A 26,722-nucleotide genomic window follows, 5' to 3' on the forward strand; every position below is an offset into this window, starting at 1 on the left:
ACTCTGATGGGCCACTTGTCTTGTCCTCCTCTACCACCAGGCCACACCTTTGTGGTAACTAGTAGCTTGATGCAAATTCTCACTGCCAGAGGTTTGTTTTCAGGGCTACCTTCTGAGGATCCACATGCCTATATAGCTAAGGAAGGGCAGTGTGAAAGTTGTGTAGAGAGGCCTGACTTGGACTTGGATGTAATTTGGCTAAGAGTGTTCCTTTCTCACTGACGGGAGAGGCTGCTATTTGGTTCACTGAGCTCCCTTATAACTCAATTTTCACTTGGAACCCACTAAGGGACGTTTTCTTAGCACGTAACTACTGGGTCTAAAAGAAACTAAACCACAAAGACAGAGTGAACAACTTTGTGGCACTACCAGGAGAGTCAGTTAGTAGTTCTTGGGTTAGATTCACCCCGTTTTTGAGAAGCGTCCCAAATCACCGCATATATGATTACTCACTGAAGGAATACTTCTATCGGGGACAGGATGATAATAATAAAACGGTGTTGGATGCTATTGCGGGTGTCTCTTATGGGAAGTGTCCTTATGTTGAGATTGCTGAAAAGTTAGAGAAAATCTCCAAGAACAATAAAACTTGGAGTAATAGGAAGTCAGATACTGGGAGAAACACCTTAGCATTGCAATCCGCTCACAACCCGGCCACAGATGAGATTCATGAAGAGATGTCTCAGATGAGAATTGAGCTTGGGTTGGTATTAAAACATGTCACTAGGGGTGCAGAAAAGATAAATGCAATCAACTACTTGTCGAAACCACCGCCACCAAATGATAAGTGCTATTATGAAGAGGATTCGTATGCGGTAAATGAGCAGACGGGGGGTTTTTCGACAAAGTGCCCAAGTCTCTAATCAGGAGAATTGGCCCTAAGGTCAAGGGAACCAAGGTTGTATCTATGGTAACTATAATCGTGAGGGTCATTATGTTCGAGAAAGAAATTACAACCGCGACAACAACTTCAACAGGGGTAACTATGGTAATAGAAATGATAGGAATGGGCCCTATGTTCCTCCTCAAAATCTTGAAGTTACTCCTAGGGATGGTGGAGGTAGTATGGCACGAGTTGAAAATGTTGCATAAAATTATGAGGAGGTTCGATGCTAGTGATGAGCACACTAAAGAGTTGAGGAATGATTTAGCGAGTATTGGGTAAAAAGTCGATACACATGCAATATCGATTAAGCAGCTTGAGTTATAATTGTCCCAATTATCTGCGACTGTGAACACACGGCAACCGGGCACTCTCCCTAGCAACACTGTCCAAAATCTGAAAAAATGATAGACATTGTATGACAATCACTACTCGCGGTGGTAAGTAAACCATTGACCCACCTGTGCCGTCTAATGAGAAAAAAGTGACAAAAGATACTGAATTGGTAGAGGTTAATGGTGAAGTAGAAGATAACACTGGAATAGATGCTGAAGTGCCTAAAAAGGTAACTCCCATGCCTAGGCCACCACCCCTATTTTCTCAAAAATAAATGAAAAAGACCGAGGATGGTAAATATCGACATTTTATAACCATGTTGAAGCAACTTTCTATCAATGTCCCTTTGGTAGAAGCTTTAGAACAAATGCCCGGTTATGCCAAGTTTATGAAAGATCTGGTTACTGATACGCTCATACTTACTTCTCAAATAAGAAGTAAAGCGGTCGTGTCAAGTAAATAAATCAACTAGTAAAGTTGGGATCGTTCCCACGAGGAAAATAGTTTAGACTTAACTTCAACCTGTTATTACTATTGTTTAGTCAATGACTTCCTTGGAAAGTAAAAACAATAAAGGGGGGTTTCTATTTCTAAATGAGTAAAATTAATTAAAAAACTTGACAGAGACACTAAACAACTTTGAATGGTGGATTTTAATTAATTAATCAAAGTAACTAGGGTTTACGTGTTCCCTCAGGTTCATAAGTTGATAACTCTAACTATAACAATTCTTTCCTAGTATCTTGCATGCAAAGTGATAAGTTATGTATTTCTAAATCCTTGGTTCGGCATCTAGAAAATCTCACTCCGCACCTTGGTCCGGCTACGTGTGTTGCTATACTAACCCTTATCCTTACCTCATATTAAGCATCGTATTCGATATTTGACTAAGTTATTACCTCGTACCAATCAATACTATCCTATTAGATAGTATACACTAAATCTATGTTAATAATTCTTTTCCTATTATCTACCTCCTTGGTCCGGCAAGTAGCATTAAGACGAGTTCTAACATTGGCCATCCGTTAAAAGGACTTCTAAGCGAAAGAATTATTAATACATGCAAGACACTATTCTAGAATTGTTATTTTAGTTAGGGTTTATCTCATTATTTGCCTATGGTTCCCACAACCCTAGTTATGGAGTTTAGTTACTCATAGCCATAAACACAATATTCAAATATAGTAGATAAGAATTCATTTACTTACTTCAATGACAAAGAGTAATAACCAAAAGTTTGCTTGATTAATCTCCATAAATCACTTGCAAGAATCTCAAAATCCAAAACTAATACACAAAGTCTAAGAATCTAATGTCTAATCTCATCGAGTCTAACTATCTCGTGTCTTATAATAAGGAGTCTAACAATACGGAGTCTAACAATATGGAGTCTCACAATACGGAGTCTTACAATACGGAGTCTAACCTCAAAAACGAGGTTTTTCGAACTATTTATAAAAAAACAAAAACCTAATTAAACAAGGATTCTAATTGCTGGAAATCTACCAAATCGCAGCTGGGTCAACGGACCTCGCGACGGACCATCGTGGTCACAACGGACCGTCATGGACTCCGTCATCCCATACTTGTGCAATTTCTTTTGCTGCTCTCTTCATTCCCCTCGACGGCAAGTATGACGGACCGTCATAGGCACAACGGTCCGTCGAGGGTCTTTGTTCCAAAACACTTCAACTGTTGGAATCTGGGTACTGGGATCACTTCTCTGAACATCATGACGAACCTACAGGACGGACCGTCATAGCCACGAGGACCTTCACAAGCTTCGTAATCCCACACTTGGTCAGACTTCCCCATCTTCCTTCAGCAGCTGCACTACGGTGCCACCTACGGACCGTCATAAGCATGACAGACTGTCATAAGCTCCGTAGGTGGTCTCTTCTGCATTTCTTCTCTCAAAATCTCAGCATTCAGCTTTGGACATATTTCCTGCAAAACAAAGAGTAACTTATATAAAAATTAGCACAAAAAGGCTTTTGGACACATTAAACTTAAGGAAAAAGTATTAATAATACCGTGAAACCACGGTATATCAACACCCTCAACTTAAATTCGTTGTTTGTCCTCAAGCGACGCACTATGACTGACTGCACAATCTTTGTACAATAGTATCCATGTTTTATCCTTTGCAATCATTTGTCTATCAATCCTGATTAATCTCATCAAATCTATGCATGCTATCACTATTAGGATTGAATTATGTGGGATCAGAACATGACACAGACTCACCATGCACTAACACCTATCCTCTTCAATTTCTCACCGAGGTGCTAACAATTTTGGTATTGCAACTAGTGTCCTCACTTTAAAAAAAATCCTCCTTATTCACACAATGATTTCGAACAAAGTCACACTCATTCGTACCTTTTGCCATAAGCTTGCCCTTATTTTCAGTGCCTTAAGTTCGCTATACAACCCTTAGGATCACGATAGGACTTTTTTAGCTAGTAACATAGGCTCAGGGTCAGGTAAGGTATATTTTGGTGTACTTTAGTGACTTTTTTCCCTCCTTGACATATCGTCTAAACCTTCCACTTTCTATCATTTTATCTCGCCCAGTTTCTCATATTCTTTCACCTTGCTATTTTCTACTCTTTCTTTATTTGTGTAAGTGACTCTCTTCTTTTCTTGCTTGTATTTCTTGTGTATTTTTTTTCTTTACTTTTATTTTCGACGAATTCTTGAGTCACTTTACTTTTGTTCTTTCTCTCTCTTTGTTCTTTCAACCCCATTTTCCAGAGCATTCCTCATAATAGATACCCTCAACTCATGGGTTTGCCATGAGTCAAGGTACACAATACCCAAAGTTGGGTCAGGGTTATAACGAAGGTTTTTGTGTATTAGCAACCCTTAACTTATGCTTTTGGCATAAGCTAAGGTACACATGTCCAAGGAGGGACAAGGGCCAACACATTGTTCCAAGAAAAGATCAGTTGGTGTGAAAAAGAAAGGTCTAATTTTAAGCTCAGATTATTTGGATCAAAGAAGGATAAATTTCATTTATGTTTCTTTTATTTAGGCTAGAAATGGTCTATATTGAATAAGGGCCTATGCTCCTTTCCTAATTGTCTATGACAACTTACTTTTAGCAGGACTAACCAGGCAAGTTCTAGCTCAGTACCAATAGTGGACTATTCAAATTTTCTCACACTCACTTGACATCTCATAACTATACCAGATTATCAGCCACCTAGTTAGAATTTAAGACTTAGGGTAATGCAATGGTCTAACTCTATTTCATGCTTAGAGCCATACAATTATCAGTTACTATGCCTAGTCATGCATCATTTTCCAGTTTATCAGGATATCATTTTAGCCATCATTCTTCAGAATTAAACTATGTACAAAAGATATAAACATGCCGGTTCAATAGAAAAAGTAATAAGTCTTTTGGGGAAAAAGAACACAGGCAAAAAAGCCCCAAAAGAGGATAGGGAAATTGGCTACTCAGACTTCACCCTAACACTCACTATCCATTTACCCCACCACCAACAAAAAAGCATGCAATTGTCCCCAATACATAAAAATCTAAATACTAGAGTGGTAGGTGAAGCAAACCTGTGGCACAAAGCGTTGTCGATCAGCAAGATGGTGGGTCCGGTTCCTCGGAACCCACGTCCTCTGCAATCTGGACACCCTCAGTGGTGTCCTCAGCAACAACCGCACCATCATTAGTGCCTCCTGCTATCTCCACAGTGCGGGAGCTAGACGCCCCAGCCGCTAACTCTGATGTTCTCATTTGGTGCGCCTCCTCCTCAGCAAGGGAGGCTCTCCTCGTAGACTCTATCTCTCGGCGCTCCTTCTTCCGTGCTCGCGCCTCGTCCTCTACTTGACCCCTACGCCTCTTGGAACTCTCTCTCGGGGGAGGTGGTGGAATGTCAGAAGTAGCAAAAAGGGCCGCCAACACTGCGTCCTCAGCAGGCTCAACAAAAGGGGCCTTAGAATCCGGCACCCTAGCCTCTAAGATCGTGTCGATGTCTGCACGAAGACTATCGACTGCAGCCTGAAGAGTCGACACGTCCACAGGATGGGCTGGTTGGGCTATCACTCTCAACTCAAAGGCGTCCAGGCGCTGGTTAACCTGAGCGATCTTCCGCTCTGTAAACTGCACCATTTTCCTCTCTAGGCGCTCTTCGGACTCAGTAATCGACTTCTACATCCACGGCTGTATATGATGCAGAAGAGTGGCCATTTGTGCCTCTAGTTTTTGGACCCTGGCAAGCGGGACCAGTGCCGGTAGAGGGGCTGTGCGAGAAGAGATCGGGGCTGTGCTACTACCTGGGATAGACTCGATCAGGGTAGTGTCAGTGGACGCCTGTGTAGCTGTGCGGGCCTAGGCGACCATATCAGCATGATCATCAGCAAGTGGGGGCACCTCTGGATGGGGCCCTCTGCGTGGAGCAAACTCATTGGCCTCGTCTCTGATGAGGCCGACATCAACAATGCCCTACGGGGTCTTAAGCTGATCTACGTGTCATTTGGGCACACCTACGGACCTGCAAAGGAAAAAAATCATGCACGGGAAAGGGTAGGTAGTAGTGACCTTGAATGCCCTCTCCTGCATGACTGCCTGGAGAAGTCATGCGAAGTCCACCTTGAATTCGGCTATCATCGCCACCATCAACACTGCTCGATCGCAGGTAACGATATTATCAGTAGCTGTGGGGGAAAGGCAGTGACGGACAAACAACCACAAGAACTTTGATATGAACGTGAGGTTGACCTTCTTGATGGCCCCCTTCAGCTCAGTCACCCAATCGACACCCTCTCCATCTACTAATAGGTGCAGGGCCATCCACCTCTTGGTGGTCTATCTCAGTGATGGCTCGCGCAAGAACTGTCCATCCTTATCTATCTGTCAGCGCTAGTCAAACTCGGCAGTGAGGGGGGTTTGAGTTGTATCAACACTCTCGCCGCATAGAAACCGGTGGATGGCTGGCAGGGAAATGTCAACCTGTACGCCCCGGACTCGGACCTGCTCCAGTGGGACCTGTTTAGCGGGGGCAGCCCGTCTATCAATCTGTGATCGGAGAGTCGCTACATAGGATGCGGAGAACTCTCGGACCATTTTTTCGCTATATCGTCCCAACGGACGTGCTGTCCACTCCAAGCGATGCCTGGTGAAGAGGTTGTGGATCTCAGGCATCGTCGGGAGACTCTCTGTAAGTACCCGCCGCTCCAAAGTGTGTGTTCGAGTCATCACTCCTTTATCAGTGGCTGGGGTGGGGACTTGAGCTGGTGAGCCGGATGTAGAGTCTGAACTGTCAGTCTCATCAGACGAGGCCGACGCTGCAGCGGTGGCGGGTGGGGGAACCTCAGCAGAGCCAGAGGCTTCCTCGGACCATGATACTCCTAAGGAGCCAGACGCTCCTTCCTCATTTGTGGCTGAACCAGAGGGTGTGCTGATCAGTGTGCGCTCCTCATCAGACTGGGAGGCAGTGACTACGCCGGACGCGACCTTTTTTGGTGTGGCTCTGGGAGCACGTGCAGCACGGGAAGGGTGGAAGTGCCTGGGGGCACATACTCAGGGTCACGCTCATCATTAGAGCCGATGACCATGCGGGCAGACGTGGCGACAGACTTTGATCACCCGTGTGCGTAGATTCGGTCTTACTTGGGTGTCATAGTAGATAGTACCTGCAAAGGATCAATATTAGTATGAGTAGTGGAAAACAAGACAAGCGAAACCGTAAGAAATAAAATAGTGAAAATAGTATGTCATTGCTGTAGAAACAGTTTTTTATGACGGGCCTGGTGACGGCTCGTCGTGACTACGACGGACCGTCGCGAGGTCCGTCGTGTATTACTTGGACTATGTATATATATAGAACACTGAAGAAGAGTCTCTGACTAGCATGAAGGTATGTGCAAGACGGACCGTCACAAGTACGACGTTCCGTCGTAGATGTCTGTCGTAGGACACTTGAGAAAAAAATATGGAGACCCTTAGAAGAGGGGTCTGTGACCGTCATCACGGTCATGCAGGACGGCCTGTCGTTGGTACGACGGTCCGTCACATGTGTCTGTTGAAGGACACTTGGAAAAAAAATGAGAGACCCTTAGAAACAGGGTCTTTGACAACCAGAACGGTTATGCAGGACGGACCGTCGTGAAGACGATGGTTCGTCACATGTGTCCGTTGGGGAACACTTGGGAAAAAAATGAGAGACCCTTAGAAACACGGTCTCTAACAACCAAAACGGTTGTGCAGGACGGACCGTCGTGAGTACGACGATCCGTCACATGTGTCTGTTGGGACCGGGTTCTAGGGCTTTTGCAACGGACCCTAAGACGGTCCATCGTGGGTATGACGATCCTTCATCGGGTTCTCATTTTGAATAATAGTGACAGAACTGAGGGTACCCTAAGCCTCCCCGATGAACCCACACCAACCTTGTAGTGTTTTGGACCTACATGTGTCTAACCCAACTACCTAGGAAACTAGCAATGCAAAAACACCTAAGTCTAGGGTGGTAAACATGGCAATTTTGAACATTTGTAACCTAGGTTAGACAGAATCGTCTAAAGTAAACAACATACGACGAGGAACTAAGCTTAATACTAACTAGTAAACAAAAAGGCAAGATAAATGAGTATAAATTTAGAGACACATACCTTTGAAATGGAGAAAAAACAAATGGTTAATTACTCAGTTGGCAAAGTAGATACCCACAGCAGCAGCTCCGACTAGTAGATAAAAACTCTAGGGCGTTGGAGAATTTTAGGGGGCAATAATCGGTGAGAGGGAATGTGGGATTTGAAAAGAGAGGGGAGATGAGAGGAATAATGAAGGAATAGGGTGAAATGAGGGGTTGGGGGGGGGGTTAAATGGTCTGATTTTGAAAAAGGGTCAAGCCGGGTCGGGTCGGGAATAACTCATTAATCACGCGACGGTTACCCGACGATGGTCCGTCGCAGTTGTGACGACCCGTCGTTGGTTCCGTCGTGTGTGCCCTAGTTTCATCATAACAGAAAAACGTACTTGGTACGAAGGATGTATACAACGGTTCGTCGCAGGCGCAACAGTCCGTCGATGTGTCCGTCAGTGACTGCTGCAGAGTAATTTTCTGCAGAATTTCCTGGTGATGTGCCTACAAATTTAATAACCCATTAGTAGAAAAGTGCTACTATTACTAAAAAGACTATAAGTATTGGGTTGCCTCCCAACAAGCGCCTGATTTAATGTCGCGGCACGACTGGGGACCCTTAATTACTCAGACTTCATCAAGATGGTATGCCTTTATCAATTCATTCCCCGATGCTTTATGCCCAAAATAGAGTTTTATTCTATCGCTATTCCTGTTAAACCGTACTCCCTCCTTGGCTTTTAACTCAACTGCTCCAGGAGGGAATACTTGGGTAATCAAGTAAGGGCCTGTCCATTTGGACTTGAGCTTGCCTGGAAGACAAGGCACCCCAAAACTGTCTACAAGCACCAAATCCCCAAACATATACTCTTGTTTTGCATTTTTCTGTTCAGTCTCATTCTTCATCTTTTCTTTGTGGGATATGGCAGATACCGATTGGAGCTCACCACTCTGCCTCATGGTCCTACGAATATTGAAGGTCACTTCTCCATTATTCAACCGAAATGTCATCTGTCCCTTCTCCATATCAACTAATGCTCTACTTGTAGCAAAGAATGGCCTCCCAAGAATAATAGACACTTCAAAATCGACCTCGCAATCAAGAATAACAAAATCAACAGGAAAGATGAATGACTCCACTTTTACCAGCACAACATGGAGTATTCCTATGGGCCATTTCACTGTCCGATCAGCCATCAGTAGCCGCATCGCAGTGGGTTTTGGATCCCCCAATCCCAATTTCTTGTAAATCGAGAGGGGCATGAGATTTATGCTTGCCCCCAGATCACATAATGCTTTCGCAAAATGTAATGACCCAACTATACAAGGAATAGTGAATGCAACAGGATCTTCTTTATTTTGTACGAGGGATCTTGTAGCAATAGCACTACAATGTTGCAGTCTATCATCATCCTCGAAAGTGACTGATCTTTTCTTAATGACCAGATCTTTCATAAATTTAGCATAACCGGGCATTTGTTCTAGAGCTTCTACCAAAGGGACATTGATAGAAAGCTGCTTCAACATTGTTATGAAACACCTGTATTTACCATCCTCAGTCTTTTTCACTAATTTGTGAGGGAAGGGTGGTGGTGTCCTAGGTATGGGAATTACCTTGATAGATACTTCTGCATCTTTTCCATTACTTTCCTCTGCTTCACCACTACCCTTTACCACATTATCATTATCCTTTCTCACATTTTCCTCAGTAGATGGCCTAGGTTGGTCAATGGCTTGCCTACCACCCCGAGTAGTGATTACCATACAGTGTGCATCATTCTTTGTATTTTGGACAATATTGCTAGGAAGAGTTCCCGGTTGCCGTGTGTTCACTGTCGCAGATAATTAGGCCACTTGCAATTCGATCTGTTTAATCAAAATTGCATGTGTATCAACTTTTTGCCCAATACTAGCTACATCACACCTCAACTCTTTAATGTGTTCATCACTAGTTTCGAACCTCCTCATCATTTTGTGCAACATATTCTCAACTCGCGACATACTATCTCCATCATACCTAGGAGTAACTTTACGATTTTGAGGAGGGACATAGGGCCCATTCCTGAAGTTTCTATTAGCATAGTTACCCTAGTTAAAGTTGTTGTCGCGGTTGTAGTTTCCATCTCGGACAAAATGACCCTCACGGATGTAGTTACCATAGTTATGACCTTGGTTCCCTAGACTTTGGTGCAAATTATCCTTATTTGAGCCTTGGGCGCTTGGTCGGAAACCCCCCGTCTGCTCATTTACTACAGAAGTGTCCTCCGCATAATAGAACTCATCATTACGAGGTGGTGGTTTAGCCAAGTAGTTGACTGCATTTATTTTTTCTGCACCCCCAATGACATGTTTTAGTACCAACCCAAGCTCAGTTCTCATCTGAGCCATTTCTTCCCGAATCTCATGTGGGGCTGTGTTGTGAGTGGACTGCACTGCGTAGGTGTTTCTCCTTTTATAAGACTTCCTAGTACTCCAAGCTTTGTTATTCCGCGAGATTTTGTCAAATTTTTCAGCAATCTCAGCATAAGGGCATTCTCCATAAGATCCACCTGCTATTGTGTCCAACACCACTTTGTTGTTATCATCCTGTCCCCGATAGAAGTATTCCTTCAGTGACTCATCATCTATACGGTGATTTGGAACATTTCTCAAGAATGAGGTGAATCGATCCCAAGAACTACTAACTGACTCTCCTGGTAGTGCCACAAAGTTGTGTACTCTGTGTTTCTAGTTTAGTTTCTTGGAGACCGGATAGTAGCGTGCTAAGAAGACATCTCTTAGTTGGTTCCAAGTGAAGATTCAGTTTTATGGGAGCTCAGTGAACCACATAGCAGCCTCTCCCGTCAGCCAGAGAGGAAACACACTGAGACCAATTACATCTAAATCCAAATCAGGCCTCCCTACACAACTTTTACGCACTACCCTTACCTTAGCTATATGGGCATGTGGATCCTCTGAAGGTAGCCCTGAAAACAAACCTCTGGCAGTGAGAATTTGCATCAGGCTACTAGTTACCACAAAAGTGTGGCCTGTGGGTAGAGGGGCAAGACAAGTGGCCCATCCGAGTCTCCTATGTTATCATACGCTCTGTAGTATGCTTGGGGCCGTGGAACGGGATTTTATCCCCTCTGTTGATGTTCACCTGGAGCATCAGATAACATCTGATCATGAACATCAACCGGAGCTGGGATGTTCTGGTTCGGATCCTCATCATTTATTCCCAAGTTTCGATTCATATTGCGCAATGTACGCTCTAACTCGTGATCGTAGGGAAACAAGGGTTCTATTCCTCTCCGTGTATTTGGAATACAAGGAGGATAGTTTTGAAAATAAATCAAAAACAATAAAACAAAGTAAAATCAAGAAAATATCAACTAAATTATGGCAATAAGTTCAAGTTAATCTAAAAGCTAGATTCCCTGGCAGCGGCGCCAAAATTTGATACGCTCAAACATACTTCTAAAATAAGAAGTAAAGCGGTCGTATCAAGTTAATAACCCAACTAGTAAGGTTCGGATTGTTCCCATGAGGAAAATAGTCTAGACTTAACTTCAACCTGTTATTACTATTGTTTGGTCAATGACTTCCTGTGAAAGTAAAAACAATAAAGGGGGGTTTCTATTTCTAAATGAGTAAAATTAATTAACAAACTTGACACAGACACTAAACAACTTTGAATGGTGGATTTTAATCAATTAATCAAAGTACCTAGGGTTTATGTGTTCCCCACAGGTTCATAACATGATAACTCTAACTATAACAATTCTTTCCTAGTATCTTGCATGCAAAGTGATAAGTTATGTATTTCTAAATCCTTGGTCCGACATCTAGAAAATTTCACTCCGCACCTTGGTCCGGCTACGTGTGTTGCTATCCTAACCCTTATCCTTACCTCATATTAAGCATCGTATTCGATATTTGACAAAGTTATTACCTCGTACCAATCAATAATAGCCTATTAGATAGTATAAACTAAATCTATCTTAATAATTCTTTTCCTATTATCTACCAACTTGGTCCGGCAAGTAGCATTAAGGCGAGTTCTAACGTTGGCCATCTGTTAAAAGGACTTCTAAGCGAATGAATTATTAATACATGCAAGACACTATTCTAGAATTGTTATTTTAGTTAGGGTTTATCTCATTATTTGCCTATGGTTCCCACAACCCTAGTTATGGAGTTTAGTTACTCATAGTCATAAACACAATATTCAAATATAGTAGATAAGAATTCATGTACTTACTTCAATGACAAAGAGTAAAATCCAAAAGTTTGCTTGATTAATCTCCAAAAATCACTTGCAAGAATCTCAAAATCCAACACTAATACACAAAGTCTAAGAATCTGATGTCTAACCTCATAGAGTCTAACTATCTCGTGTCTAACAATACGGAGTCTCACAATACGGGATCTCACAATATAGAGTCTAACCTCAACAACAAGGTTTTTCGAACTATTTATAAAAAAACCTAATTAAACAAGGATTTTAATTGCTGGAAATCTGCCAAAACGAGGCTAGGTCGACGGACCTCGCGATTGACCGTCATGGTCACAACGGACCGTCATGGACTCCGTCTTCCCATACTTGTGCAATTTCTTCTGCTGCTCTCTTCATTCTCCTCGACGGCAAGTATGATGGACCGTCATAGGCACAACGGTCCGTCGAGGGTCTTCGTTCCAAAACACTTCAACTCTTGGAATCTTGGTACTGGGATCACTTCTCTGAACTTCATGACGAACCTGCAGGACGGACCGTCATAGCCACGATGGACCGTCACAAGCTTCGTAATCTCACACTTGGTCAGACTTCCCCATTTTCCTTCACCAGCTGCACTATGCTGCCACCTATGGACCGTCACAAGCACGACGGACCATCATAAGCTCCGTAGGTGGTGTCTTCTGTATTTTTTCGCTCAAAATCTCCGCATTCAGCTTTAGACAGATTTCCTGCAAAACAAAGAGTAACTTATATAAAAATTAGCACAAAAAGGCTTTTGGACACACTAAACTTAAGGAAAAAGTATTAATAATACCGTGAAACCACAGTATATCAGTTACAAAGAAATGATCGGTCACTTTTGAGGATGATGATAGAATGCAATATTGTAGTGCTATTTCTACAAGATCTCTGGTACAAAAGTAATAAGATCCGAGTGTGTTCACTATTCCTTATACGATCAGGCTATTACATTTGCGAAAGCATTATGTGATCTTGGGGCAAGCATAAGTCTGATGCCCCTCTCGATTTACATGAAGTTTGGTTTGGGTGATCCAAAGCCCACTGCGATGCAGCTACTGATGGTCGATCGAACAGTAAAAAGGCCTATTGGGATACTCCACGATGTGCTACTAAAAGTAGAGTCATTCATATTTCTGACATATTTTGTTATTCTTGATTGTGAAGTCGATTTTGAAGTGACCATTATTCTTGGGAGGCCATTCCTTGCTACGGGAAGAGCCTTAGTAGATATGGAAAAGGGGAAGATGAAATTTCGATTGAACAACGAGGAAGTGACCTTTAACATTTATAGGTCCATGAGGCAAAGTGGTGAGCTCCAATCAGTATCTGCTATATCCTAATATGTTGGTGAGTCATCTGACACACAAATAGAAGAACGTCTAGGTGTAGAAGCTATAGCGGCAGTGATAATGAATTTTGGTAACGATTGCATTGAAGAGTATGAGTCATTAGTAACGTCTGTTGATCGAGGTGATGTTTTGTTTAAATCGAAGAAACATGATTTAGATATGAAGAATATCGAGTCTCCACCTGCGAAACCATCTATAGGGGAGGCTCCAAAGTTAGAACTAAAATCTCTCCCAACTCATCTCGAGTATGAATTAACAGGAAAGGGTAACACTTTACCGGTAATCATTGCATTAGACCTGAATGAACAACAAGTTGAGAGTTTGGTGAAAGTGCTAAAAAGGTTCAACAGAGCTACTGGGTGGACTATTGCGGACATTAGTGGGATCCCTCATGGGATTTTTCTCATTAAATCCAACTCATTAACAATCATAATCCAAGTATAGAGCACCAGAGACGCTTAAATCCACCAATGCAAGAGGTCTTGAAGAAAGAAATCATTAAGTGGTTGGATGCCGAAGTAATCTATACGATCGCTGATAGTAGTTGGGTAGGCCCTGTTCAGTGTGTATATAAGAAAGGGAGAATGACTGTGGTCCCAAATGAGAAAAATGAACTTGTTCCAATGAGACCGGTTACTGGATGGAGGGTGTCTATGGATTACCGCAAATTAAATGCATGGACTGAAAAAGACCATTTTCCTATGCCTTTCATGGATTAGATGTTTGATAGACTTGCCAGAAAAGGGTGGTACTATTTTCTTGATGGATATTCGGGGTATAATAAGATTTCTATTGCACTAGAAGATAAAGAAAAAACCACCTTTACTTGTCCATATGGGACATTTGCATTCAAAAGAATGCCGTTTGGGTTGTGCAATGCACCCGCCACATTTCAGAGATGTATGATGTCAATATTTTCTGACATGGTTGAAGATACTCTAGAAGTTTTTATGGTTGATTTTTCTGTGTTTGGTGATTCATTCGAGTGGTGTTTGAACAATTTATCTGAGGTCCTTAAGACATGTGAAGATTGCAATTTAGTACTAAATTGGGTAAAGTGCCATTTCATGGTGAAAGAAGGTTTTGTTTTAGGTCATCACATTTCAAAAAGGGCATAGAGGTTGATCGAGCTAAAGTCGAGGTAATAGAGAGACTTCCCCCACCTATCTCTGTAAAAAAGTGCGAGAAGCTTTCTTGGGCATGCAGGTTTTTACCAAAGATTCATCAAAGATTTTTCAAAGATTGCACATCCGTTGTGCAAACTGCTGGAGAAAGGTTGTAAATTTTTTTTTGATGAATCCTGTCTTAAAGCATTCAGTGAGCTAAAAGAGAAATTGGTGTCTGCACCTATCATCATTTCTCCGGATTGGAACATTCCATTTGAGGTGATGTGCGATGCTAGTGGGGTTGCTCTTGGTGTAGTATTGGGACAAAGAAAGAACAAAATCCTTCACCCAAATTACTATGTTAGTAAAGCATTAAATGAAGCTCATAAGAACTACACAACGACTGAGCAAGAACTCCTTGCATTAGTCTTTGCTTTTGAAAAATGTCTCTCGTATTTGCTAGGTACTAGAGTTGTAGTTCATACTTACCATTAAACATTGAGATATTTGATGGAAAAGAAGGATGCGAAACTGAGGGTTGATTTGTTGGGTACTAATGCTACTAGAATTTGACTTTGAAGTAAGGGATAGAAAAGGGACTGAAAATCAAGTTGCCGATCACTTGTCCCGACTAGAAGATGAAGCTATGAGAGAATTAGGGGATATGACTGATATTGATGATACTTTCCCCAATGAGCATGTATTGGCTTCCTCACAAGACTTGATTCCATGGTTCGCAGATTTCGCAAACTATCTGGCTAGTGATATTATGCCATCAGACTTGTCCTTTCATCAAAGAAAAAGTTCATGTACGATGTAAAGAAGTTCTATTGGGATGAAACATATTTATATAGGAGTTATGCCGACGGGCTTATTCGGCGTTGTGTGCCAGAATGTGAGATGTTGAGTCTTTTAGAGGCATGCTATTTCCTCACCCGTTGGTGGACATCATAGTGGTATCCGAACGCTCATAAGATATTACAATGTGGGTACTATTGGCCAACTCTTCATCAAGATTCTCATGATTTTGCTAAAGTATGTGATAGATGTCAAAGAGATGGCAGCATTTCAAGAATGCAAGAGCTCACTCTAAACCCCATTCTTGTGATTGAGTTATTTGATTTTTTGGGTATTGACTTTATGCGTCCTTTTGTGAGTTCTCATGGAATGAAGTATATTTTAGTAGCGGTTGATTATGTATCTAAATGGGTAGAAGCTATCTCCCTCGCAAACAATGAAGGTAAGAGTGTTACTGCGTTCTTTAAAAGAATATATTCTCTCATTTTGGCACCCCAAAGGCAATTATTAGTGATGGGGGCTCCAACTTCTGCAACAGATTGTTCAAGGGGTTTAAGAGAAATATGGGGTTCTCCATAATCTAGCCACCCTTTACCATCCTCAAACTAGTGGGCAAGTTGAAGTGTCAAATGGGGAGATCAAACAGATATTATAAAAAACAGTGAACGGTAGTAGAACAGATTGGTCAAGGAGGCTTGATGATGCTCTTTAGGCCTACCAGACAGCGTATAAGACTCCCATAGGTATGTCCCCGTACCAAATTGTTTATGGGAAAGCTTGTCATCTTCCGATTGAATAAGAGCATAAAGCCATGTGGGCTATGAAGAAGTTGAAAATGGATTGGAGCAAAACTGCAGAACAACAATTAACTGGGTTGAATGAACTCGATGAATTTTGCCTGAAAGCTCATGAAAGCTCAACCCTCAACAAAGAAAATATGAAGAAGTACCATGACCTAAAGATTGAAAAATGAGAGTTTATGGTTGGGGATTTGGTGCTTTTATTCAATTCTAGGTTGCGCTTGTTTCCGAGCAAGCTCAAGTCCAAATGGACTGGTCCTTACTTGGTTACCCAACTATTCCGTCATGGAGCAGTTGAGTTGGAAACTAAGGAGGGTGTGTGGTTCAATGTGAATAGAGAACGCACAAAAATCTATTTTGGGCATGCTGAATCGGCGAATGCACTGATCGAGGAATACCATCTTTGTGAAGTATGAGTAATCAAGTTTCCTCAGTCGTGCCATGACGTTAAATCAGGCGCTTTTTGGGAGGAAACCCAGTACTTATAGTTTTTTTTCTAGTAATGCTAGCATTTTCTACTAATGGGTTTTAAATTTGCAGGCACATCACAAGCAAAATTTGCAGGAAAACACTCTGCAACAGTCATTAACGGACCCATCAATTGCCCGTCACGCACGCGACGGACCGTCGCATGAATCCTTCGTGCCAGGTACGCCTTTCTGTTATTTTCAAAACAAGGGCACACGTGACGGAATCAATGATGGACCATCACAAATGCGACGGACCATCGTCGGGGACTCGTCGTATCATTAATTAAGCGTATCCGGCCCGACCCAGCTAGGGGTTTTAATAATTCTTAACTTTTAAAAAGCCCACCCCCTTCATTTCACCCATTTCTTCACTCTTCTTGCCCATTTCCCTCCCTTTTGAACTTCTAATTTCCTACCTCTCTTTCTTTCAACTAATCATTTTCCCAAATTTACCAATATCTAAGATCCACTCTCTACTAGTCATAGTCTACTGCTGTGGTTCTTTACTTGATCACCAAGTACCTTCCTCGCTTGTTTTTCTCAAAATCTCATGTGTATCTGATTTCTACCCCTTTAGATTGCATTTTTGTTTATCAATTAGTATTAGCCTATTTTTTATTGATGAGTTCATTCTTTAATACATATTCTGTCTGACCTAGGTTGAGAATCCTCAAAATTACCTTGTTAAAACTCTAGAAATATGAGCTTTAACATTGACAGTTTACTAGGTATTTGGGTTAGACAAATGTAGCTTAAAAAAACTAACAATTCCACTTGGGTCATAGGGGATGAATGGGGCATCCCCAGTTTTGTCACTGAATGACAGAATGAGACCCGGATGATGGACCGTCGTACCCATGACGGACCGTCATTGGGTCCGTCCCAATATCCCCAACACCCCTCTATCCTATTTTCTCCAAGTGTCCACCAATGGACATATACGACGGACCGTCGTGGGAACGACGGTCCGTCCAGCACAACCATTCTGGTTGTTAGAGACCCTGTTCCTAAGGGTCTCCCATTTTTCTATGTGTCCTTCAACATACATATGCGATGGACCGTCATCATCACAACGGTCAGTCCCGCACATACCATCATGACGGTCACAGACACTATTCTTAAGGGTCTCTCACTTTTTCTAAGTGTCTTCCAACGGACATTGATGACGGACCGTCATACCCCTGACGGTTCGTCCTGTATAACCGTTATGATGGTCAGAGACCTCTCTCTCCTAAAGGTCTCCATACTTTTTTTCAAAGTGTCCTCTGACGGATCCATAGGACGGACTGTCATACCCTCGGTGGTCCGTCCTGCGTAACCGTCATGACGGTTAGAGACCCTTCTCCTAAGGGTCTCCATACTTTTTTCTAAGTGTCCCACGACGGACATCAACGATGGACCTCCATCATCACAACGGTCCGTCCTGCTTATCCTTCATACTTGTCAGAGACTTTCCTTCAGAGGTCTCCACATAAACATAGTTCAAGTAAGACATGACGGACCCCATGACGGTCCATCGTACTCACGACGAGCCGTCACCTTGTCCATCGTATTTCACTGTTACTATAGAAATGTCATTACATCTTAACTCTTTTATTTATTTTGTGTCCTTTTTCTTGTCTTGTTTGCTTCTTTTAGTATTAATATTGATTCATTACATGTACTATTTATTATGGCACCAAAACAAGATCGAGTCTACGCACGTAGGAGATCGAAGTCTGTGTCTCCGTTTTCTCGCATGGTCATTGGCTCTGATGATGAACGTGACCCTGAGTACGTGCCCCCAGGCACTTCCACCCCATCCCGAGCTGCATGTGATACCAGAGCCACATCCAGAAAGGTGGCATCCGGCGTGGTCACTGCCTCCCAGTCTGATGAGGAGCACACACTGACCGGCACACCTTCTGGATAAACTACTCAGGAAGAAGGAGCATCTGGCTCTTTAGGAGTTTCGTGGTTGGAAGAAGCCTCCAGATATGCTGAGGTCCCTGCACCCGCATGAGCTGCAGAATTTGCCTCGTCTGATGAGGCTGATAGTTCGGAACCTACACCCGGTTCACCGACTCATGCTCTCACCCCGATTGCTGAGCAGCCCAGCCGGTGTGTGTCGACGGGCAGTATCAATTCTATCAGACGCAAAGTTTCTGAATGACAAAGGAGTCATGACACGGACACTTACATTAGATAGGCGGGTCCTTACGGGAAGTCTCCCGACTATGCCGGAGATCCAGAATCTCTTCACCAAACATCGACTGGAATGGACAGTGTGTTCATTGGGATGTTAAAGTGAAGAGTTGGTCCGAGAGTTCTACGCCTCCTACGTAGCTACTCTCAGATCACAGATTGATAGGCGGGCTGCCCCCACCAAACAGGCCCGACTGGAGCATGTCCGAGTACGTGTCATTCTTGTTGATATCTCCTTGCCATCCATCTGCCGGTATCTATACGGCGAGGATGTTAATGTCAACCAAGCCCCTCTCACCGCGGAGTTTGACTACCAATGGCAAATTTTCAAAGATGGCCAATTCTTGCGTGAGCCATCACTGAGAGAGACCATTAAGAGGTGGATGGCCCTGCACTTGTCTGTTGATTGAGTGGGTGCTGTCTGGGTGACCGAGCCAAAGAGAGCCATCAAGAAGGCTAACCTGACCTTTACGGCAAAGATTTTGTGGTTGATTGTCCGTCATTGCCTTTCCCCCACAACCGCTAATAAAATAGTCACATGGGATCGTGCAGTACTGATGGCGGCGATGATAGCCGGGTTTGAGGTGGACTTTTCTTGGATTCTACATGCGGTCATGCACGAGAAGGCTTTTAGGGTCACAAATACTTACCCTTTCCCGTGCATGATATTTTCTCTATGCAGGTCCGCAGGTGTGCCTATATGGCACGTTTATCAGCTCAAGACGCCGCTGGTCACTGTTGATATCGTCCTCATCCGGGATGAGGCCAATGAGTTGTCTCCACATAGAGGGCCCCGTCTATAGTTTCCTTTACTTTGTGACAATCTAGTTGATACGGTAGCACAGGCCCGCACGGCTATGCAGGCGGCTTCAACTGACACTACCCCAGTCGAGTCTATCCCGAGTAGTAGCACTACCCTGAGCTCCTCTCGCTCAGCCCCTTTCCCCGCTCTGGTCCCATTTGCAAGGGTACAAAAGTTAGAGGCGCAGATGGCAACACTTCTGCATCACATCCATCCTTGGATGCTGAGGTCTATTGCTGAGGCAGAAGAGCGCTTGGAGCGGAGAATGGTCCAGCACACAGAGTGGAAGATCTCTTAGGTGCGTCAACGCTTAGACGCTTTTGAGTTGCGGGTGCTAGCCTGTCCAGCCCCTTAGGTGGATGTGTCGATCCTTCAGGCTGCGGTCGGCAATCTTCGCGCACACATAGATATGATCTTAGAGGCTAGGATGCCTGATTCTGAGGCCCATTCTGTGGAGCCTGCTGAAGACACAGTGATGGTGACCTTATTCGCCACTTTTGAGATTCCAACACCTCCCCCTCGAGTGCATGCCAAGAGGCATAGGGGTCGAGAGGAGGATGAGGCTCAAGAACGGAAGAAGGAGCACCGTGAGATGGAGGCTACGGGGAGAGCCTCGCTTGCTGATGAGGAGGCGCGTCGGATAAGGGCCGTAGAGTCAGATGCTGGAGCATCTAGCTCCAGAAATGTGGAGCTAGGAGGAGGCACTGCTGATAGTGCTGTTGATTTTGAGGACACTACTGAGGGTGTACAAATTACAGAGGTAGTGGGTTCTAGGGAACCGGACCCCCCAGCTTGCTGATCGTCGTCCCTTTGCGCCCCAGGTTTGCTTTTCCTATCACTCTTGTATTTCAATTTTTATGCATTAGGGACAATTGCATGTATTTTTGTTGGGGGTGGGGTAAATGGAAAGTGAGTGCTAGGGTGAAGTCTGAGTAGCCCAATTCACTATCCTCTTTTGGGGTTTTCTTGCCTGAGTTCTTTTTCTCCAAGATACTGATTATTTTTACTGTTGAACTGGCATGTCTATATCTTGTGTACATAGTTTAATTCTGAAGCATGATGGCTAAAATGATATCTTGATGAAATGAAAATGATGCATGACTAGGCATAGTAATTGATAAATGTATGGCTATAAGCATGACATAGAGGTACACCATTGCATGAACCTAAGTCTAGAATTCGAACTGGGTGTCTGATAATATGGTAGATTAATAAGATGTCAAGTGAGTGTGAGGATGATTTGAATAGTCCACTATTTCTACTGAGCTAGAACTTGCCTGGTTAGTTCTGCTAAAAGTAAGTTGTAATAGACAATTATGAAAGGATCATAGGCCCTTGTTCAATATCGACCATTTTATCCTAAATAAAATAAAACCAAATAAAATTAATCCTTCTTTGATCCAAATGATTTGAGCTTAAACTAGACCTTTCTTTTTCACCCCAACTGATCTTTTATGAGAATAATGTGTTTGCCCTAGTCCCTACTTGGAGATGTGCACCTTAGCTTATGCCAAAAGCATAAGTTGAGGGTGGCTAATGCAGTAAACAACCCTTTTATGGCCCTAACCCAATTTTGGGTATTGTGTACTTTGACTCATGGCAAAGCCATGAGTTGAGGGTGGCTATTATGAGGAATGCTCTGGAAAATGGGGTTGAAAGAACAAAGAGAGAGAAAGAACAAAAGTAAAGTGACTCAAGAAATAGATGAAAAGAAAATTAAATAAAAAGAAAAATACACAAGAAATACAAGCAAAAAAAGAGGAGAGTCATGTACACAAATGAAGAAAGAAGCGAAAATAGCAAGGTGAAAGAATATGAGAAACTGGGCAAAATAAAATGATAAAAAGTGGTATGTTTAGCCGATATGTCAAGGAGGGCAAAATGTCACTAAAGTATACCTAAATATACCCTACATGACCCTGAGCCTATGTTACAAGCTAAGAAAGTCCTATCGTAATCCTTAGAGTTGTATAACGAACTTAAAGCAGTGAAAATAATGGCAAACTTATGAAAATATGTATGAATGAGTGTGAATTTGATCTGAGAGTGAGTGTTGAAAAGTAGTCCTTATACTCAAACTAAAATCATTGTGTGAAAAATGAGGATTTTGTTTTGAAGTGAGGACACTAGTTGCAATACCGGAAATATTAGCACCTCGGTGAGAAATTGAAAAGGATAGGTGTTAGTGCATGGTGTCATGGTTTGATTCCACATAATTCAAGCCTAATAGTGATAGCATGCATAAATATGATGAGATTGATCGGTATTGATAGACAAATGATTGCGAAAGATAAAACATGGATACTATTGTACAAAGATTTTGTATTGAGTCATAGTGCGTCGTTTGAGGACAAACAACGAATTTAAGTTGAGGGTGTTGATATACCGTGGTTTCACGGTATTTTTAATGCCTTTTCCTTAAGTTTAGTGTGTCCAAAATCCTTTTTGTACTTTATTTTTATGTAAGTTTCTCTTTATTTGCAGGAAATCTGTCAAAGAGATGAATGTAGAGGTTTTTTGAGCAAGAAATGCAGAAAAGTACCACCTAACGAGCCTGTGACGGTTCGTCATGCTCGTGATGGTCCATAGGTGGCATCGTAGTGTAGCTGCTAAAGGAAGATAGGGAATTCTGACCAAGTGTGGGGTTACGGAGTGTGTGACGGATCGTCGTAGCCATGATGGTCCGTCCTACTGGTTTGTCATGAAGATTAGAGAACTAGTCCCAGTACCCAAATTCCAAGACATCAAGTGTTATCGAACAAAGACCCCCGATGGACCGTTGTGCCTGTGACGATCCGTCATACCTTCTGTCGAGGATAATGAAGAGAGAAGCAGAAGAAATTGCACAAGTATGGAACGACGGAGTCCATGACGGCCTGTCGTGACCGCCGATCCGTCGCAGGGTCCGTCGACCCGGCCACGTTTTGACAGAAGTCCAGCAAATAGAGTCCTTATTTAATTAGGTTTTTATATTTTATAAATAGTTTGAAAAACCACATTTTTGGGGTTAGACTATTTGGTAGTTAGATTTTCATATAGTTAGACTCTTGATTATTTGAGCTTCTTTCATGGATTAGACTTTGTGATTATTATTACACTTTTAAAGAATCTTTAGTCTTCAATTAATTTCAGTAATTGATTGTTGGTGATTTTTGTTGATTAATCAAGTGAACTTCTAGATTTTATTCTTTCTCATTGAAGTAAGTGCATGAATTCTTATATTACATATTTAAATATTGTGATTGTGACTATGGGTAACTAAACTTCATAACTAGGGTTGTGGGAACCATAGTCAAATAATGAGGTAAAACCTACTAAAATAACAATTCTAGAATAGTGTCTTTCATGTATTGATAATTCTTTTGCTTAGAAGTCTTTTTAACGGATGACCAACGTTAGAATTCACCTTAAGGCTTCTTACCGGACAAAGGAGGTAGATAATAGGAAAAGAATTATTCACATAGATTTAGTGTATACTATCTAATAGTCTAGTATTGGTTGGTATGAGGTAATAACTTAGTCAAATATCGAATATGATACTTAATATGAGCTAAAAGTAAGGGTTAGTATAACAACACACGTAGCCGGACCAAGTTGTGGAGTGAAATTTTCTAGATGCTGGACCAAGGATTTAGAAATACATAACTTATCACTTTGCATGCAAGATACTAGGAAAGAAGTGTTATAGTTAGAATTATCAAGTTAGAAACATGTGGGGAACACGTAAACCCTAGTTACTTTTATTAATTGATTAAACTCCAAAATTTGGAGTTGTAAGTTGTCTCCTTTAATTTAGATTGTTATTTTCATTCATTTAGAAGTAAACCCCCCCCCCCCTTTATTTTCTTTGCTTTCCAAAGAGATAAATGACTAAATAGTAGTAATAATAGATTGAAGCTAAGTCTGAATGATTTTACTCGTGGGAACGATTCCAACCTCATTAGTTGGGTTCTTTACTTGATACGACCACTTTACTTCTTATTTGAGAAGTAAGTTTGAGCGTATCAAATTTTGACATCTAGACAAAACCCACAACATCCTAATAAATTAAGTTTCTAAAACAAAATGAAATGGGGTATTTGGAAGAAATTAAGCCCACCAATAACTCTTAAGCTCAATTGGATCAACGATAGGCTGGATGCTGATCATGGTTATCCAAATTTGCATCATAAAGAGATGTTGGCAAACTGGCATCAATACATTGAATGTAGGAGCCCGGAAGGGGAATTCTAAGCAAGACATAAGCTTGAAAGGAATTTGAAAGAACATACATGGCTCAACTCAACTCAACTCATGTACATATAAAATATTTATATGAATGCAATATAAAGAAATTTTTTTAAAACATGGATAACAACTATTTTGTATTGAGAAATACAATAGTAATTCAGTTTGTATGGAAAGATACAATATATACTTTGTTTATATATAAAGTTTCTTTCAAATCTGTGCATATAAGAATACAAAATTCATATGTGGGAGTTTCTCTAACAGAAAGTCATCACTTAAGAGCTATGTGACAATACAAGTTTTGTATCACGCTGCTAGGGCTATCTTATACCTTGTTGGGGGTATACAACCTAACTACTAAGTGGATCTACTAGATCTGTTCTAAAAAAACACTTTCCTCATCTAAAACCTATGTTCCTTTCTACCCATGATGTCTACATGGTTTATGTGGTCTATGAGTTGTCTGAACTCTCCCCATGTTGGTGCTCAATGCTATTCCGAAAATTAACTAGCTCATATGTTTAAAAACATAAATCTTTTTTTGGTTTGAGAGAAATACTCAAATTATAGACCAAAGGCCCTTTAGGAAATTAGTGTTCCTTCCCTTACTTAATTGTGAAATTATTTACTCTTTACTAAAAAATAATTCAAAGGCTCCATTAGAAGTCAGTGTTTCCCTTCTTGTTTAAATGTGAAAATATTTACTCTTTGGGAATACATTGTCCCCATATATTCTTTATAAAAAATGAACTTTACTCTTTACTCTTTACTGAACTCAAAACTCAAGTCTTAAAACAAGTTTAAAACATTTGTAAAAGACTTTTGAAAAGATTTTTAGAATTCTCTAGACTTGGCTCTTAACCCTCCTTGATTTTTAATTTATGAATTCAAGGTTATGACTCATGTTTGTGGATATATCATGATGTTTAGACGTACCTTATAGTGTAAAAATCAACTAGATATCATAGGTACGATTCAAGAAAACTGAAAGGGAAAATAGAGGGAAAGGATAGAAGACTTGGCGACCCTGGCGTATTGAGTGGAAACGGGTGCCATATTTGAAACTGTAGAAGTTGGGTTGGGGATGTGTAAGTTGCACGGCACCCCAGATCCCAAACTTTAGAAAATGATGTGGGGCGCTCTAAGTGGCGCGGTGCCTCACCCTTTTCCCCATATTTTGACGAATTTTCTTGTTCGTTTTTTTACCCTAAGTCGTCTAGTTTCGATTGGTACCTTTCTTAAACACCGAGATTCAAATACCCAAACAATGTATATGAGAATGTACTAAAGGATAACCTTAAATCTCATGAAACTAACTTAACAACTACCCAAAAATTCAACAATCAAGAACCAAATAGAAACTTCAACAAAATCTATCAAGAATTCAATTACTCTTTTTTAAGAACGTAAATACATTGACATAAATCATGATTCACTTATGAGTGAATGAAACCAAATCTATGTGATCTCACTTACTTTGTAAGGATTACCCCTTGGAAAAATCAACAAGATAAACTTCAAGAAAGCGACGAATCCTTGGTTTCTTCTCCTTTTTTACCTTTTTTTTATTCTCTCAAAACCCTATTGTAATTTATAAATCGTAAACTGAACAAAATCAGTTTAGACCCCAAATAAATACTAAAAGATAATTTAATTAATTGGGTACTGAAAATCAAAACGACCCCTTTAAAATCTAGTTAACTTTCCTTATTTAGACATTCATCATCAAACGGGCATATCACCCTCAAACGAGCTCAACAATTAGAAAACTTGGTGGTGTTGGAAATATAATTCAAAGACCTTTCAATTGATATATCATAAAACGCTAAACTCATCCTATATTGAAATTTATGGTAATTTGAACTTGACCAACACTTAAGCTTCGCACAACTTGCCAAACTTTCCAAATTTGATATTTCCAAAATGATTTCTTTTTATTTTAAGTTTCTTTCTAAAGCGGGATGTTACAGTTCTGGTGAACCATTGAAAAAGTACTGGAACTTAGATAATTTGAAAAACTCACTGGCCAACAACATACCTGGTCTACGACATATGGGTCATTCCACGGACTGTGGATGGCACCGTAGGAACTAGCACTATATTTCATAAAAACTGATTTTTCATTCCTTGACAAATTGGAGGTGTTATATTGTCTCTAACTTGGGACCATGAGTCATGAAATGAGATTTAAGACATTATTAGAAGGGTAGGAACTTAAATCTAATAGCTCAACATGAATTCAATCACATAATGCACATATATGAGAAGTAAACATCAACTCCACGCTAACATGTTCAGAACATCATCATGAAGTTTATATGCAACTCATACTCAATGCAAAAAACATGTAGAAATCAGTCAAGTTAACTCATTTTCTCAAAACTTTAGCCTTTTCATGAACATGCATAGATGAGGAAATCATGGAATATCTAACTCATTACACCAAAAAATTAAACCATGAGGAACTTAATATCTCAAGCTAGATTAGGTGTATAAAGAAAGAGATGAGGATAACAGGACATCATATCAGCCTCAACCTCCCAAGTAGTACCATTAACAAACTAATTCCTCCAAAAAACTTTTACGGAAGCAAATTCTTTATTTCTCAACTTCTTGACTTGTCAATATAAAATCTCAACCGGTACTTGCTCATAAGAAAGAATTATTAATCACTCCCAAATACTCTAAGGGGACTATGGTTTTCGGATCAACAATACATTTCTTCAACAAGAAGACATGGAAAACTGGATGTAGTGATGCAAATTCATTAGTCAATTGATGTTCATAAACAACCTTACCAATACGTCTTAAAATCTTATATAAGTTTTGGAGTAATCTTTGATTCATGGGTGGAATTTTCAAACAGACCCAATCATTATCATCAAACTCAAGATCTCTTCTTCTAACATCTACACAAGA

The sequence above is a fragment of the Solanum lycopersicum genome, chromosome 10 (assembly GCF_036512215.1).
Source record: "Solanum lycopersicum chromosome 10, SLM_r2.1".
Classification (NCBI taxonomy): Eukaryota; Viridiplantae; Streptophyta; class Magnoliopsida; order Solanales; family Solanaceae; genus Solanum; species Solanum lycopersicum.